Raw genomic sequence first — 15,681 nt, forward strand, 5'->3', positions numbered from 1 at the left:
GATGTCATGATGGGGCAGAAGGGAGGGGTGTGGGATTTTGGAAGGAGGGCAAGAGCACTTTTGGGCTTTACCTAGATGTAAATCCAAGGAGGTTTTCCTAAGGTTTAGGGGGTAACGTGGGGGCAGGGCCCAAATGAGGATCTAGTGAGAGGAAGTTGCGGTAGCGAGAGGGAGGGTTGGTGTCCAGCCATTAGTGAGCTGCGGTTTTATTTAGCTTCATAAATTGTAGAGGAGGAAGCAGCAGGATTTAATGCTTCCCTTCCGTGCTCTTTTCACGCTTTGGTCCTTGCCAGTTGTGGCTCCCACATCTGCACATCCTGGTAATAGGCAGGAGGTGGTGTCACCAACGTAACCGTGGGAAAGGGAAACGGAGGAAGGATAGGTCTGAGCCAGAGGTGGGCAGGAAGCATCCAATGAGTGCAGGAGCAGGTGGAAATGCTTAAATAGAGTGAAGGTGGGAGGTTGGTTGGGGTGTGTTTTGAATCTGGAAAAAGAGGGAAATGTGGACGGAGCCTTCAGAAGCGCAGGAAGGGAGGATGAGGTGGAGTTTCCAGTTTGGACACTAGAGGAGCAAGTGGAAGAGGTAAGAGGAGAACCATGAATCTGTGAGCCTTAAATGCCTGTGAAATGGGGCAGGGAGTAATGACCGTGGAAGTTGTGAGATAGAAAATAGATTAGATTTCTGCAGGAGCCGTCAGTGCTATAAATGAGATCTGTCCCCTCTGTGCAGTGTCTACTTCCTGCAATGTATTCTTCTTTGACCAGTGCTTCATGTAATTAGTCCAACAGCAATAAGGACTTAGTGTTTCGAGTAAAATCTCATTATTTTTCATTGTTGGGAGGAGTGAAGTACATGTACATCTGTGCTGTAACAGGCTGAAGCTACAGGAAGACTGAGGATGAGAGAGGTTTCTGGTGCCCGCCTGCATCAGTCTGACAGTTGATTTTGGCACTCACACCACTGCTTTCTGTTTACAGGGACTTGCATGAGTGTGGTATCTGACTGTTACCTTTTAAGTAGTGCTTTGTTTTCTTGCCCACAGAAGTGCTCTGATTTCATTTATAAATTTATTCCTTGAATGGTACTGCACAGAGCAGCTGGTAATGTCTAGGTGACAACTCACGAGTTACATCATTTGCTGAATGTGTTGTATAGCAGCTTAACAGTTTCTTATTTAAATTTCCAATTAGAATATGCATATTTGTACCACACAGAGTCTTCACTTAGTGAGGACACATGTTGGGTGCTGCAGCGTGTGGTGGGTTCCTGGGTGTCTCCGTGTTACCATTCTGGGTGTTATTTCTCCAGGAGTGGTTAAACACAGAAAGTTTATCGGTTGTCTGACTTCCTCTGTTGCAGTGATTAATCATTGTTCCCGCTCTGTTTGACAGTTCTACCAAATCCGCAGTTAATGATATTTCTGTGTCTTAATATCACCAACTATTACCTTTCATGCATCAGGGTACGTACACATGCTTGTGTGGGTTTTTGCCAGAAGCAGTCTCACTACAATCTCTTCCTCTTCCCTCTTCCTCCTGTGGGACAGAGCATGCAGGAGAAGCTGCTGGTTCATGGGTTGTGCTGCACCTACAGCCACCTCTAACCGTTACCTTCTTTCTTCCGTAGCTAACGCACTTGTTGACAGCATCCATATCATTCCAGGGAACACCTTCTGGCAGCAGGCTGCATCCTTGGGATGCAGCATGCAATCACACCTCCTCTTGCCAGCCTGAGCTGCTGTATTCCTTGTCATTCCTCAGTAGGAATGTAGTCACATCTCAAACAGCCCATGGCATCACTTGCCAAGGGCTGGAGCTTGGTCAACGAGCAGCTCTAGTGACAGTCCTGGAATGTGTTCTCCTGGGCAGAGCTGACACACTGCACCAATTAAGTGTCCTTTTATACTAAAATTATAACTAAATTGGTGGTTGTGGTGTGACCTGATCTGCCAGTGGAGTTTCACCATCCCTGTTACCTGTCTGATCCTGGCCTCTCTGATCTGGGTGGAATTACAGAGCAAGCTGTTGGTTGAAACAACTGAAATTCTTTAGTCGGGAGACAAAGGCAGGAAAAGAATAAATCAGAACTTTTGTGAGTGTTTTGTTTGGTTTTTGGCAAGGTTTACCCTCTAAATCTGCACGGGGTGCCCAAGGTGAGGACTGTTTTTGGATAGTGAGGGGCAGGGTAATGTTTCCATCTCCAAAACAGGGATATAATACTTGCAGCCAGAGTTGAAAGGATTAAGAAACGCTTTGAAGATGAAAAGCATTAAGTGCCTCTATAACTTTCAAAATGCTTGTTGATGTTTCTGTCCAGATAGTAACAAAAGTTGTAGGCCCAGAGGGCCTTGAATATTTTTGAAGGCAGCTCTGCCATCTTAATCCTTTACCGAGAAGGAAACATGTTTTCTCATTGTTACTGATCTTGGAGGTTGGAATAAAAAAAAGAAAAGGCATTTTAAATCTGAAAAACAGCAGTTTGCTGGTAATTTTTTCCCTGTATTTCTTAATATTAATACTTTGTATATTAATACTATATATACTATAATAATACATCAGGTGATGTAGTGATGTGTAAAATAACAACCAGCTTAGTACAGACTTCTGGTTGATTGTCAAGCATATTATTTATTTATTTATCTTACTAACTGTTTGTCTGGCCATATGTTTTTCAAGAAGAACAGATTGTGCATGACAGGGAGATGGGGACATATCCAGAGGTTTATATGGGGTGAAAAATCCACGTTCTTTGAAGATTTCAGGGTGATGGCAAAGAGTTGCAGTCACCAGAACTGTCCATTTATTTAATCCCTTTGCAGATGAACACTGACAGAATACAGTGTTATTTATTTTTTCTAATGGGATGGTTTTCTGGCTAATGACAGTGGATTTAATACTTAGAAGAGTTAAATCCCTCTTGAGTTAAATCCCATTGAAATGCCAGAACCATGGTTCTCCATCTCCAGAATCAAGGGTTTCACACAATTCCCCACTTATTTATATGGATATTTATAAATAAATCCATTGATGACTGTGAGGTACTTTCACAGCAAGTGATGTAAAGCACTGGGTATGAAACCTGGACCTTGTGCACCCTCAGCCAAATCACAGCACAAAAAAATATTTCCCTTCTTTTTCCCTATTATTTCCAGCTTGTTCCCAGCTTGTGAAGCTGAAATACAATAGAAAAATATAAGTAAAGAGTGCTGGTAAGTGTTTGGCTATACCTTTTTAGTTTTTTTAAATATTATTTGGCAGTAATATGTGCTTTAGTAATAATTACAGAACAGAAACCAGCAGAGTAAAACCTCATCTGTTTTCCATGATTATGTCTTAGTTTGAATCCAGCTTCAGCAGCTTTATCCGAGGCCGCCTGAAAGCTCAAGACTGCAGCAGTTTTTCATCCTTTTCCACGTGGATTCCTTTTTTTTTCTGGCATGAAACATTTCAAAGAGGCAGCGAGAGGTCCTGGTGGAAGGGCAGCGGGAATGGGAGAGCAAATCTGAATTTTTAATTAGGCTTTGAGCTGTTCCTTCAAAGTGTGAGGACATCCTTAGTAATGTACGTCTTGTTGCATCAGCAGAGCCTGACATTTCACTTCAAACAGGGAAAATGCAGCTGTCCTGGGCAGATAAAAGTTGCTGAGAGTGGAGCAGCAAGGTGGGTTGGCAGATAATTAGTTGTCCCTTGCTCTGCCTTTCCTAAGGATCCTGCCAGTCCTGGCGTGGGCTGGAGGGGTTTTAGCAGCAAGAAATCCAAGGACGCCAGGAAGTGATTGGGAATCTCTCAGCTGTGGCAGGGCTGATAACACGTGTGTTAAGAAGGCACAAAAGTAAATACAGCGTGTGTTAGCTCATTTTTCTTGGCTTAATTCAGCAGAGGAGGAATGGTTAGAGGGGATCTGAGCACAGCAGAGAAGCTGCTTTGCTGCCATTGCCTGGCAAGGGGAGAAAAAACCTTGCTGTCAAATACTATCAAGAGCTTCATCTTTCAGACAGAAAGGCACGATGTGTTTGAGATGGAAAAAAATGTGAAGTAAAAGATTTGTGTATGTTTCCCAGTGATTCTTTTATATCCATATAATAAAAGGGAGTATTAAGTATAAACAGATTTTTTTTGTTGTTGTTTAACAGTGTTTAACAGTTGGTGGGTTTTGCTTGTCAATGATGGGTGAAAAATTGGCCCAGAAATGCTTGGAGCCTTGGCAGTTCAGTACCCTCATGTGTGGAAATGCCCAGCTATAAGGAAATACCCCAAATTTTTGTATTTCCATTGTCAGGGCACTCCATAGATTGAACTGGGGTACAGGGCTACCCAAGCATGAGCCTGGCTCTGTGTGAATCCTGGAATGGCTCTGAGCTTGTGGGGGCTTTGCTGGGAACTTTAACAAGGGTTGGATAATGTCCCAGGAATTATTTATTTGTATGTAGTTGAATGGAAAAATACTAATTTTTTTTTGTTTGTTTTTTTTGTTTGTTTGTTTTTTTTTCTGTACATGGATAATATAACTTAATAATTGAAATGTAAGTAACTTATCTGATGTGTCAGCCTTTGTTTTGTATGTCAAAAATTTTGCTGAGATTTTGACTACTACCTCCTGTATCATAGGCCTAATGCAGAATGAGTGTAAAACCATAAAGTACAGAGGGCCTGCATTCCCATCATTTTCCTGTACTTTATTGTTGTTCAATAACATGATGTGTTAATGAAATCTGTAAGGATATCCTTGTGCTCTCTTTTCCATGGAAAACAGAGTTTAATAACATTAGTACTTACCCAGTATTTGTTGTGAAGACTTGCCTTTCTGACATAAAATTAAGCTAAGTCATGGCCTGAATCTTGTCCTATGCATCCTTCCCTGTACAGAAATCTGTACAATTTCTGTACAATAGTTTTTCTAATTTAGCAGGGAAAATCTGTGTTGACTTTTGAAATAATCATGGTGCCACAAATCAGTAACACTCATTTCCAACCCCATGAAAAGTGTTAATGAAATCACTTTTATCAACGGCCTCTAAGGTCTCTGTAGAGTCTCCCAAGTGATTTTGCAAAAGTATATTTGCACAATTACAGTAATTAGTAAAAGCAAACTATTCCATCTCCCCTTACCAGCTTCCCAGCCAGAAGCAGCTGATAAAACCAGCTTTTCATGGTGCTGTTGCCCTTTGAGCCCATGGATTTGCACAACTTTGACTGTGTGATTTGAACCAGTAGAGCAGAAAAGCCCTAACACCTTTTTGATAAAAAACCTGTAATTTTCCTTTCAGCATGTCTGCAGAACTGTCTAGCCAATGCTCTCTGTCCAGTTTTGACCTTCCTTTGCACATATTCCTGTGATGCAGTAGGAATTTCTGGCTATACTTAGGATCGTCACAGGTGGGAATGAGGCCAGGGGAAAAAAAAAGCTTTAAAATAGACACATCTGGAAGTTGCCATAAAAAGTTTCTAGAAGCTGGAAAGCCTTAAGCAGAATTTCTTGTGTGTTCACCCTGGTGGGGTTATAAGAGTATTTGTTTGCCGTTTTTTGTGGATTTCAGACCAAATTACATGTAAAGATAAGTTCAGCTTGACAGAGATGATGTGATGGTACCACACCAAAGGGCTGAGGTGCTGCCACAACCTCTCTGATTCAGTCCCTGCTTCTCCTCCTTTCAGCAAAGGGAGAATTAGAAACATTTCCTCTTTGGCTGTGCTTTCACCTCAAAAGTGCTATCAAACAAAACCTGGGGAGGTGTTTGTGGTGATGGGGAGAAGGGACAGACTCCCAAAAATAGCTATGGTAGGAGCCTGTTGGCCTGACCAGGCTCTGAGCCAAGGTCACAAAGGGCTTACCAGCCCTTGGGAAGACCGTATGGAGAGCCAGGAGGGCTTTTATTTGTTGGAAAATAAAGGAACCCCAAATTGTGTGGACCAGGAGCGCAAGGGTAGGATTTGACAGTGAAATGAATGGCAAGGTAGCAAGAGATCTTGGGTTTAACCAAATCAGAGCACTCTGCAGCAGCTCTTTCCCAGCAGCTGTGCCACCACGAGGATCAGCTGTGTGGTCCCTGCGTGCTGGTGGTTATTCTTTGTCCTTCCCCTGTGCCACGTAATGGTGGATGGATGCAAAAACTGGTTGGACAGTGCTACGGCCACAGGGAGAGGTTTCCAGCTGCATCCAGATGATGGTGTAGCCAGGGACCATTCCATGGATGCTGTGTATCAGGTAGTAGTGCAGCATGGGATGGATCAGCTCCCTGATCCCAAAACCTGGCTGCTTTGTGAACGGGAAAAAGCCCAAGTCCTCAGCATGGACTGGTCATGTTTGACTTGCTACCAGGAAGAGAAAAATGAGTTATGGGATGGGTTTTGGGCTGAAGTGGATGCTGAAATGGTGTATGTGTTGGCAGGTGTCAGGTGAGGAGCCCTTTTTGGGAATACTCTACAACAGGCTCTGTGATATGGCTACAGAATTGTGTGCTTTGTGGGGGCAAAATCAAGTTTGCCTGAAGTGTTTGCTTTCAGTGGTAGCCTGTCCATTGCAAATCATGTGGGAAAATGCTGATGGAAGATTGGTAGAGAAGGAAATCACATCCAGGATATTTTTATTGCCTCCTTCATGGTCAGTGAACAAACATGTTATTTTTCAATCTTTTTTTTTTTTTTTTTCTGGTACGGGACTTTTAACTTTTGATTCTGGAGAAGTAAACACTGTTTGGAGGATAAGAAAGAAGCAGGATCTCTCATCATTGCAAGGAGTGTAAAAGGAAGGGGAAAAGTCACTTCAACTCCATGGATCCTAAATTGCAGTTCATGTTTTGTTAGTGCTGGAGACTGAAGCCAGTGTGTGATCTGCAGGTTCAGTTCCCAGTTGCCAACAGCTGATGTGGTCAAACCCTCATGGACCAGTGTATTCTAGAGAGGCCAAACCAACATCTTGGAGACACAATTTTTGTGTTGTATGGAAGGATAAAATAGAAGGATTTGTAATGTGGGAATAATACATTTAGCAGGTTTAACAATGAAAGGATATTTAATTTAAATATGGTGTAGGTGGTTCAACTTCCTTGGGCACATTGTTTCTGTAATATGAATTTCATAGTTGTCTTCCATTCCTTTTGCCAGTGGCTCTCCAGCACTGCCAGGTGTGACATGGGATTTATTCCCTTGGTCTGGCTTGGTGGAGTTCAGCTACAGAAGAAAGTTTACAGGGAAAACTGGTGCAGGCAGGAAGACAGGGATAAGTACTGGGGATGGTTGTGTGTCACATTATGCAGCAGTGGTCAGGAGTCTGTTTTTAAACCGTAAATTCCAGTCTTTGATCTGTTCCATTAAAATTAGAAAATGTTATTCCTGGATACACAGTCTCTTGTGTCCTCCTTGTAGGAGGAAAAAAAAGGGAAAGAAATTAATACTCAAATATGTTGCAGGAGGAGGATGAAAATTGCAAACTTCTCAAATTTCTTTAGCTTTTGATGAACTTCATCAAGGTTGAGGTTGCAGATACAAAGCTAAGGGCACTTAAGTAGCCAACCTTCTCTCGTGAGTAATTTGGGAAAACATGAAGTCTTATTTTGCATTTTTTTATTTTTGACTGAAATGTAACTATAATTTTAAATTATAAAATTCTGGCTTTTCCTTTTGAATTATACTGCTGATCTATTTTATGTAGCCCTAGATCATTTCAGTAGCTGCTCTGAGGGATGTGCTTGATGTTCTTAAAGTTGTTAAATTCAGTTAGTTGCTAATCTAGCTGTTCTTGGAAGAGGAAGCTCTGCTGTGCTGAGCTCATGCTGGGAACAAGGGTTTTATACCAAAAGTTGTGTTTGGTTTCTAAAATTTTATATACTGACATACTGATGATACTGTATTTTCATTAAAACTACTGGATGCAAAGCCAAAATTAAAATAACCCCAACATAATCATGATAAGAGATAAATGGCTGGTCATTTCTAATAAACAAGTTGTTTCTGTTTGGTAAGAAATTGAATCTAATGAATTTTAAAGTATTGATTCACTGTGATGTCCCGTAAATATAATTTTGCCTCCCCCTTTTTATTTATGTATTTATTCAGCAAGTGGTTGACTGTAAGTCTAGAAATACATTTAAAAAAATATGTTCTGGTAATTGCAACCTCAGACTTTGAAATGCTGCTTTTTCCTACATATCCAAGAATAGAAACTCGGCCTCCAAAAATAAATGAAACCCAACATCCATTGCCATGGTTTTCAGTGCTTGAAATGGTGGATTTCTCTTTGAGGAGCAGAGGTGCAGCAGCTATTTTGGGAAGGGAAGATGTGGAGTCAGGATGAAATGAGTGTAGACCTGCTCTGTGAGGGCTCGTCTGAAACATAAGACCTGCTGGGTGTGCTCTCTGCTCCGTGTGAGTCCTCTGGACGATTTAATAGAGCTGAAAATTCATGATAAAGAAGAGGAAAACATAAGTAGCTATAAAGAGATAATAGTAATTAAAAAAAATTAGTAAGAAATGCTTTAATTTGGGATTCTTTGAAAATGTACTGAAAGCTGTTGTCCTTGATGTGCATTTAGTGTAGGTGAATACAGTGTAGGTCAGGCTCATTCCAGGCCCTTACCTGTTTTTTTTAATCCACAAAAAATGTTACTGCATGTTCAAGGCCTTTGACCCCAAACCTTGACTCACTGGGAAGCACAGGGAATTCCTGTGAAGTTGTACTTCAAACTCTCTTGTGGAGACCAAAGGTGCAGCAGAGCTGGATTTCTGCTGCCTTCTCACACCCCTCCACCATTTCCTGGCCTCTAGTTTGCTTGTTTTTTGTCATTTTTGCCATTCCCTGTCTCCTGGCTTTCCAGTACCATCAGTATTTCAGCACTGGCTGAGCACTCGGTCCCACTCTGCATGACATGTGTGGGACTGAGGTGGTTTGTTGGCAGCTCTGGTGTGGCAGGTGGCCACAACTCTCTGATCAGCACAAGAAATAGCATGGTTGTAACATCCCCTGAAATTTTGATGGAAGATATCCCAGAGAGACTTTTGTCAAGGACATGGAGTGATAGAAGAAGGGGGAATGGCTTTAAACTGATAGAGGGCAAGGTTAAATGGGATATTGGGAAGGAATTCTTGGCTGTGAGGGTGGTGAGGCCCTGGCACAAGTTGCCCAGAGAAGCTGTGGCTGCCCCATCCCTGGAAGTGTCCAAGGCCAGGCTGGATGGGGCTTGGAGCAAACTGGGATAATGGAAGGTGTCCCTGCCCATGGCAGGGTGAGGAATGAGATGAGCTTTAAGGTCCCTTCCAACTAAACCATTCCATGATTCTCTGTGCCTGGCAGGGAGCTGGATGGGCTCCTAAGGCTGTGAGTGTGTAGACCTGAGGATCTGCAGAGCATGGTCTGCATGACAAAACCCAGCAGTTTTTCAACCTTCCACTCTTACTCTGTGTCCAGGAGGAACTGGATTGGAGTTTTGCCACTGCTGCTGGGAGACAACATTTCATTTTGATCCTGAAAATAGATTTGCAGCCTTTTTGGGATTCTTGTTCAGAAATGAAGTTAGAGCCAGTGTTAGCATCGGCCTCAAAGTCCAAAAATATATTTAAAGTATGGAAGACTTGCTATAGCAAGTCTGTGGCTGCAGTGTGGCTTGATTCAGCCCCTGCAGAGGCCGGAATGCAAAGCTGGCCCACAGCCATACCCACGCCGGGGAGGATTGTCAACTTGTGGCCTTGCTTTGATGATGCAGAAAGAGAAAAGACAGATTCTTTTTTTTTTTTTAATTTTTTTTTGCCTTTTGGTGGACAGAAAATAACTTTCACGGGGCTGGCAGGAATCTATATCTACCTTAGTTATTCAAAATCTCAGGAGATGCTTGAGCCCCTGTGGGCAAAGGAAAGGGAGGGAAAAGATGGAGGAGGAGGATAAAGTGGCTATTTACTGCTTTGGTGTTGATAAGAGCAGGAGCAATGCTCAGGAATGGCAGCTCACCTGTTCATCCTGATGCCACAGTGAAAGAGCAGGATCTGCTCTATTATTTTTATTTTTTTTTTAACTTTCCCATTTCCAACCCACCAGAGCAGCGATGCCACTCTGCTCTGAGAGATGTTTGGTGCGGGAACACTGTCAGGGCTTGAATCATCCTTTCTGTTTATCCCTCTACAGTGCTGAAGGCAGACTGGTCATGGCCTGAGGTGCCTGTGTGTCACCAAATAAAGAAATTAAAGCATTAAAAAAAATAGAAAATACACCTTCAGCTGCTGTTGTGGGTACCAGGCCTTGGAGTGTTACTGCAGAGGAGCTGTGAAACATTCCCAGCTACTCATTTCAAACCCCAGTTTTCTAGTAATAGACTTAAAAATCTCATTGTGTAGTTGAGTTAGTGACTGAGTCTTCACTTTATAATCTCTTTATAAAATGTATGCACATTACCAGGACGTATTTAATAGACACACTGCCCCCATGAAAGGGAGCTTTGTGGGACGAGCCTTTTGTGCCTTTCTGGATCTCTCAGCAATTCCTGCGGAGCTTCCCAAGTCTGGCTGACACCGAGTGGCAGAGGAAAAGACCTTCTCCTTTCAGCTTGAGTGGAGAATAATGGGGAGCATGATGGGAGAGGGGGAGGGACCCTGCTCTGCTGTGGGCACACACCAGCCCAGCATTGAACACTCCAGTTCCTCCTGCCCCCAGCTGGGGCTTTGCATTTCCAATGACCTCGGGGCTTCTCAGGAAGCACAACTGGGTTTGTGGCAACAACAGGACCCCGAGACCACTCTTCTCAGCCCAGATTGTAACTTTATTTCTAGTTTAGGCTGCAGGTTTGTCTGTAGTGGCCGCTTACCACAACAGCATATTTTAATTTATTATTTTTTAAATTGAGATCTGATGTTGTCTTTCATCTTCTACTTAAGCTCTCAGCTAGATTTTGGTGTGCTTTCTTCCTGTCTGTGGTTCTTAGTGGCAAAAAAGGTTTTCATTCTCAAAACTGAGGCTGCAAGGTCGCAGATGTGTTCAATTTGACCTGGCAAACATCTTCACAAGAACAAGAATCTAGAGGACATATATTTAATTTTCCATTAGCAAAAAGAGTTAAACCTCAACAACAACAAAAAAATCCTGGAGTTCTCTGATAAAGCCATCTTTTGCAGTTGCTGCTAATTCATCTAGTGCTCTGTGGGGTTACAAGCAGAAAGAGCTTCACCTCCTGCAAAGATGCCAGAAAATGTATTCCAGTTTGGAAACCGTGGAGTAAAGATGAAGTAAGGGAAGATTACTAATTAAAAAAAAAAAAAGCCACAGATTTAATTAGGATTACAAATTGGATAGATGTGAGTCCTTTGGAGTAGGGTTTCTAATTTGGTCAGATCATAGAATCACTGAATCATTGAGGTTGGAAAAGCCCTCCCAGACCATTGAGTCCAGCCTGTGCCCGATCCCCACCGTGTCAGCCAGTCCAGAGCACTGAGTGCCACGTCCAGTCATTCCTTGGACACCTTCAGGGATGGGGACTCCACTACCTCCCTGGGCAGCCCTTTCCAATGTATAATCACCCTTCCTGTGAAGAAATTCCTCCTGATTTCCAGTCTAACCCCCACCCCCCGGGTCTATCCCTGGTGGGAAAGGTGGTTGTGCTCTGTGTATTATTCCATGCTGGTTGCTGTGCAAATGCTGCTCACGTATTCCTAAGAAAGCATCCAGGTGAGGAAGAGCTCGGAGCTGCTGGTGGCTGGGAACCTCCAGACAGATGTGTAGCTCACCTCTGCTCCTTGCCTTGGACACAGCTGCCTGTCTGATCCCAGGTGTGTGCTGATGGTTTTCCAGCTGCTGTCACAGCTGGAGACTCCATCATATCAAGAAAGAGCAAATCAATCTGTCTGGCTTGAGTGGAGCTTCTGCAGGTTCTCCAAGGGTAAAGCAGTTGGTTGTGGGGTGGCTGAGGGTGAAAGCTGAGGGCTGGGCTACACTCAGGTACCTTCAAAGGGGTGTGAAGGAAATTAAATTGGAAAATGCTGCCAGAGGAACATCATGCCCAAAGTTAGAGTGAAACAGGTGAAAGGCAGGGGTATGGGCTCTGTGTGCTTTTCTTGTTTCGGGATAAAACAAGATATTTTGCATAGATGTCATTAGTCTGATTGAGAATTTCAGCTTAAGAATTGAGAAAAGCTTTTTGAGCCAAATCAACACCATTTTGCCAGCATGAGCTTATAGCCTTTCTGTGTTTAAAACCAAATTAAGCCCTTTCTAGGTGTGCTTGTAAAGGGATGTGTTCCAGGTACTGCACATTTTCCTCCATCTCCCCTCAGCAAAAAGAAAGCTCTCACAGAAAGTGATATCCTTGATTTAATTCCTCTCGAATTGTATCTGTCTTTCCCTGTTTACCCCCCATTGCCTCTGTGTTTAATAAAATGGATTAGTTGGGTATATGTGCAGCCTTTTGTATCTTTTCCCCTCCCTCTCTTTTTTTCATCAAAACAGAAGAAAATCTGGCAAAGGACTAAGGCTTTCTTAAGTAATTGAGAGATTTTTATTTCTTTTTAATTACCTTTATTTATGACTCATCTTAAGGATAAAAGCTCCCTGGTTTGTGAACTTTCCCAGTTTCATTTGTTTTTAAAGTTTTGAGTACTATCTTTGGTTCATTAGCTAGAATGAACTTGGAAATTCTAAGAGGTAGAGGGTTAATTTAAAAGGAAGTAGGGATTTGTGTCCTGCAGGGTTCAGAAACGAGATGGCAGCACTGGAATCAGAAAATAGCCATTTTCCCCCATGATGTAGATCTACTGAAATTGGCAGTTTTCTACCACAGAGTGTCCCTTTCCCACATTTCTCCTGATTACAGTTCCTCCAAACCATGCTGTTAATAAAACGAGCAGTTGTAACTCATTTATTATCTATCTAAATTAATAAAGTAGTCCATTTTATTGTTCCAGCACTGCAAATCCCACCTTTCAGTGACCTTTCCATGCTCACGGCCTCATGGCACAAACGTGATGTTTGTTACCTGTAACCTCAGGCAACTGGTTGAAATTTGTAATTTTTGTGCATTTGGTGTCTTTCATGAGGTTTTTAGTGGTTTTACCGGTGAAGTGCAACTCTTCTGTAACAGTGAAATTCAGTGAGCTTTGAACTGTGGACTTTGAGGTGTGAAAGCAAGAGGGAATTGAGGTTGTTGGTTTTTTAAAGGAGGTATTTGGGGTAGATAAAGCATCTGAAACTCAGTGGTTTGATAACAATCTCCTATATAATTATCTAATGCTTTTGTATCCTACTTGCTTAGTGAAATACTTAGAGAAACACATCGTGGTAGTACTGTGCGCTGATTTTTTTTTAATAATTCTTCATTATTTCACTGCATATTTGCTGCAGGTTTTGTGTTCTGCACATGATTTTGAGTTTTTTAGGAGAGAGTTAGTTGCACATTGAATTGATAGTCAGGTTCCTCCTCGGTCAGATGAAGATTTCTCCTGAGGAATAATGTAATTTTCCTTTTCACATGGCTATTGCGTGTTCTGCAGGCTGGGCTAACAAATACTCTTTTTTTTCCAAAAAAAAAAATCTCACTATTATTGTTATTACTATTTTATTTTTGGTGACTGAAAAACTGAACCAGGAAATGACCCGAGACACAGTTTCCATGACACCCTCTCACTTGAATCCAGTTTTCAAGAAGATGAAAGGCCAAAGCAGTCTTTTGATAGTGAGCAGCTAATTGGATGGCTGATAGAGGCAGGTTTTTCTCTGGGAAAAAAATAAAGGAGAAAAGAAGTGGAACAGCTGTGTTTTGGTACATGTGTATAATCCCAGATAAAACTCTCCAAGGGCAAGGAAATACAGTAATACCTCAGTGAAAAGAAAATTAAGAATTTTTGGAAGCATAAATGTGGCTTTTTTGGGAAGCTTATGTGTAAAATAAAAATCTACTGGAAGAAGTGCATTAATAAATGATGGATTTGTAAGAATATTAGGATATTTGTAATATATAATATTTGTTATATAATGTATGTGTAATCTCTGCAATGAACAGACTTCCAAGACATGGCAAAGGGGATAAGTACTTAAATTAAGTAAAATACTTAGCACAAGGACTTTTTTTGATAAATTATTTGAATCTCAGGTCTGTTTTGGATTTGAGGGATAAATCCTGAAGAAATCCTATGAAGTTGAGCTGCAGACTGAGCTGTGACTGCTGAGGGTGCAGTTCCTGAGTTAAGTGGTGGCGTTTGCTCCTTCTCCTGGCTTCATTAGGGTTTGTCTGTCCAGATGAGAAGACAATTACCTTGTCTAATGCACTTCTTGCCTCTATTCATGGGTTACCTTTGTTTTCCCCTGAAACTTTGAATACCTGGAAGGGAAAGCTGTAGCAACAGTTTGAGATCACTGCTGTCTTGGGACCTTGTATGCTTTCCATGACCTATTGGTCCTGGAAGTGTTTTCAGCTGATTAGTGCTATTTCCATGCATTGTTTCTCCTTCTAAGGTTTTCGTGCAGAATATGCCATCTAGATTGGCATAATTCAAACTAAGTGAAATAGTTTGGTTTTTAGGTTTAGTAGAGTAGGTTTAGATTAGGTGTTGGGGAAAAAATCCTTCCCTGTGAGGGTGGTGAGGCCCTGGCACAGGTTGCCCAGAGAAGCTGCAGCTGCTCCATCCCTGGAAGTGTCCAAGGCCAGGTTGGATGGGGCTTGGAGCAACCTGGGATAGTAGAAGGTGTCCCTGCCCATGGCAGGGAGTGGAATGAGATGAGCTTGAAGGTCCCTTCCAACTCAAACCATTCTGAGATTCTATGAATATCAAAGCAAGCCTTTTTTTGGAATGCAACAGATTAGGATCTCCCTAATGAAACCTAAGCCAACAGTCCCTAAACTTTCACAAAGACTTTGGTGGTTTATGAACCTAAAAATTTGCTGCAGTGCTGCTAAACAACCAGTGGAGATGGATCTGGAGGAGTTGAAAGACCTTTTCACCACACCATGCTGTGCTCACAGCTTCTGCAGTGGTAAGGGAGCAGCTTGTTGTCTGAAGGGCTGCTTCAGGCTGAGTAAATAAACCACTCTAAAACCAGCTTGGCTGCTGCTGTCAGGCAGCTCTGTTGGCTTCTCATATGGATATGTATGGACAGACTGGGGAATGAGCTGCTGGAAAGCAGTGCAGGAAGGGAGCTGGGAGTGCAGTTGTACGTGAGTCAGCAGTGCCCTGGCAGCCAGCAGGGCCAGCTGTGTCCTGGGGGGCATCAGGCCCAGCATCAGTGGTCGGGTGAGGGAGAGGATTGTCCTGCTCTGCTCTGCTCTGCACTGGGGTGGCCACTTGGTCTGTTCAGCTGGAGGAGACTGAGGGGAGACCTCATTGCAGTTACAACTTCCTTGGGAGGGGAAGAGGAGGGGCAGGCACTGATCTCTTCTCTGTGGGGACCAGGGACAGGACCCCAGGGAATGGCCTGAAGTTGTGTCAGAGCAGGTTTACATTGGATCTTAGAAAAAGGTTCTTCCCCCAGAGGGTGGTTGGGCACTGAACAGGCTCCCCAGGGCAGTGGTCACAGCACCAAGGCTGCCAGAGCTCAGGGAGTGTTTGGATGATCCTCTGGAGCATGTTGTGTGACTCTTTGGGACGGGCCTGTGCAGGGCTGAGGGTGGAACTGGATGATCCTTGTGGGTCCCTTAAAACTCAGCATATTCTGTGAAGATCTTGTTGGAAACAGCAGCATTCCCACTGCCAGTTTTCCCTGCAGACTGAGCC

At 42.8% G+C, this 15,681-nt stretch overlaps 1 protein-coding gene across 4 annotated transcripts in view; it reads left to right on the forward strand.

The window, feature by feature from the left end:
* CACHD1 (cache domain containing 1) overlaps positions 1 to 15,681 on the forward strand; it is a 92,756-nt gene that overhangs the window by 2,087 nt on the left and 74,988 nt on the right. The window contains exon 1 of one of the 4 annotated variants that reach the window (XM_017805468.1): positions 493 to 583. The exons of the other annotated variants lie outside the window; for them this stretch is intronic. The gene's annotated coding sequence lies outside the window, so the exon portion shown is untranslated. Of the gene's footprint in view, positions 1 to 492; positions 584 to 15,681 lie in introns of those variants that run through there. 4 annotated transcript variants of the gene reach the window in all.

This window comes from Lepidothrix coronata, unplaced genomic scaffold (genome assembly GCF_001604755.1).
Source record: "Lepidothrix coronata isolate B3197 unplaced genomic scaffold, Lepidothrix_coronata-1.0 Scaffold12, whole genome shotgun sequence".
Classification (NCBI taxonomy): Eukaryota; Metazoa; Chordata; class Aves; order Passeriformes; family Pipridae; genus Lepidothrix; species Lepidothrix coronata.